The following is a 2806-nucleotide window of genomic DNA, read 5'->3' as shown; positions in this document are numbered from 1 at the left end:
TTTTAATTTAAATTTTATTTTCCGGTTACAGTTTTTAGCCCTAGGCGGTTTGGCTCAGTGGATAGAGTGTCGGCCTGTGAACTGAAGGATCATGGTTTGATTCCAGCCAAGGGCACGTACCTGGCAACCAGTCGATATGTCTCTCTCACATCAATGTTTCTCTCTATCTCTCCCCCCCTCCTTCCCACTCTCTCTAAAAATCAATGGAAAAACTTGGGTGAGGATTAACAACAACAAAAATCAATTACAGTTTTTATTCAACATTATTTTGTGTTAGTTTCAGGTGTACAGCATAGTGGTGAGACAATCATATCCTTTACAAAGTGTTTCCTGTGATATTTCCAGTAGCCTCCTGGCCCCATACATAGTTATTACAATACTAGAGGCCCAGTGCACGATAATTCGTGCACTTGGGGGAGGGAGGGGCTGTGCCCGACCTGCGCCCTCTGGCAGCCCAGGAGCCCTCCGGCGATGTCCACCTGCCAGCGGGGAGCAGGCCTAAGCTGTCAGTCGGACATGCTTAGCACTGCCAAGGAGCCGGGAGAGGCTCCCGCCACCGCCACTGCGCTCAAGCCGTCAGCCTGGCTTGTGGCTGAGCGGACCTCCCCCTGTGGGAATGCACTGACCACCAGGGGGCAGCTCCTGCATTGAACGTCTGCCCCCTGGTGGTCAGTGTGCATTATAGCAACCATTTGTTCTCAGTTGTTCCACTGTTAGGGTCAATTTGCATATTACCCTTTTATTATATAGGATTACTGACTATAGTCCCTGTGCTGTACTTTGTAGCTATCAATTTGTAGTTCTTAATCCCTTCACCTTTTCCGCCCAGTCTCCCAACCCCGCATATTACCCTTTTATTATATAGGATTACTGACTATAGTCCCTGTGCTGTACTTTGTAGCTATCAATTTGTAGTTCTTAATCCCTTCACCTTTTCCACCCAGTCTCCCAACCCCCCTCCCCTCTGGCAACCCCCAGCCTGTTCTCTCGTTGAACAGAAATCTTTATTTTCAATGTCACCAATTTCACACATCTTTTGCCTTCGGGCTTGTGCTTCAGAAGTTTTGTTTAAGAAGTTCTTTCTCGCCCCCAAGTCATAAAGCTCTTCTCCACTTTCTTCTATTAACGTTCCCTCTTGATCTTCCCCATTTGGGTCTTTAATCGGGTGGCACCGGCCTCCCAGGTGATGCAGTCAGGGAACCCGTTTGAAACGAGCGCGTTGACAAAACCACCGTCTTTTCTCCACCAGCTCGTGTGGTCCCTCCACAGGTGCTCAGGTGCGTCTCCGGGCTCTCGCCTCTCTCCGTGCGTCCATTGGATTATTGTAAACACATTGCCCCGCTGGGTGCTGTCTGTGGGTCGGGATTCTGACAGTCTCCGTCTGGCGGGGGGAAACTGAGGCTGGGGGGAGGGAAGAGTGCTCCCAAGTCATCCTGGGCGAGGTTGACATATGCCAAGTGCCCGGTCGGCGCCCGTGGGAGACCAAGGAATAGCGTGGAGGGAGAGCAGAAGATGGAGGTTGAAAGGGCCTGGGAAACTGTGCCTGCGTGGCCAGTGCGTGCCCACGCTCCGTGGGTCTGTGCCAGCCATGGGCAGAGGGGGTCCCCAGGAGAAGCTGCCGGTTGGATCCCGTCACGGTCAGAGGGCCTGGGTGCTGCAGGCTGAGGACAGGTGGCTCAGATGGGCCTGAGTGGGGAGTGGGCGGGCCACACGGGGGCCCCTGTGGGACGGGCTAGGCATATCTGGGGTGAGGAAGCCTCTGCTGCCTCTTTTCTGCCTCTGGGGCCACCAGACAGCGGAAAGGGGCATCGGGCAGGAGGCCGGCTGGGAGACGGGGGTAGTTCCCGCCACGCCCTGGTCTAGTCCAGCTGCGCTGCTGGGAGGCCGTGACCTTTCTCCCAGATCCCGAGCTGAGTAATCCTCACCGGAAAAGAACTCCGCCAGCGGAGGCTGCAGTGCCTCCTCGGGGTGGGGGTGGGGGCGGGTGTCAGGCGGGGTCTCCAGCCCGGCCTCTGGGGACAAGCGTGCACGGCCACTGGTGTGTTTCAAGGCTGACCAGCCGAGGCTGCAGTGCCTCCTGGGGTGGGGGTGGGGGCGGGTGTCAGGCGGGGTCTCCAGCCCGGCCTCTGGGGACAAGCGTGCACGGCCACTGGTGTGTTTCAAGGCTGAACCCCCTCCCCACCCGGTTGGTTGTCCCACGTGTTTCCTCGCCGTTGGTCCCAGAGGACCAAGCGTGTCCAGGAGGAACAAGGTAGCAAGTTGGTCAGGAGCCTGGACATCGAGGAGGCTGGGTTCGAATCTCAGTTCTGTGGCTTTGTTTTCAGAGTTACCTGAAGAAGGTGACCCCCAACCCCCTTCTGAGCCATGAAACCCCCTTCCTGGTTTTGTGAGGCTCAAATGTGATACCGACGCTCTGAGCACAGAGCACGGGCCTGAGCGGCTACGCGATTCCGTTCCCAAAGCCGGCACAGGGCGCCTCCTGGCCAGTCCTGTCCCAGGTGCTGGTGGGACTGCGCGGGGAATAAAACAAAGATACACATCCTGTGGGGCTGGCCTTCCAGGGAGACAGACAGACAACAAACAGAGCAACAGCACGTGTCGGGGAGGCTCGGACCGTAAGGAAAGCGGAAATGGTGCTGAGAGTTGATGATTGACTTGTGGACACCTCAGCAGTGTGGAGAGCCCACACCCCAGCGTCTGAGGCCTTCCAAGGTGCCCACCTATTTAGTGCCAGTTGTGTACCGAGCTCCAAGTGCATGGCCCTGCTCCCAGGGGAGAAAGCAAGGTCTCTGGTTTGTCAAAGGTC

The sequence above is a fragment of the Myotis brandtii genome, unplaced genomic scaffold, assembly GCF_000412655.1.
Source record: "Myotis brandtii unplaced genomic scaffold, ASM41265v1 scaffold122, whole genome shotgun sequence".
Taxonomy (NCBI): domain Eukaryota; kingdom Metazoa; phylum Chordata; class Mammalia; order Chiroptera; family Vespertilionidae; genus Myotis; species Myotis brandtii.
The sequence above is the reverse complement of the archived record's forward strand: the minus strand, read 5'-3'. Positions refer to the sequence as shown.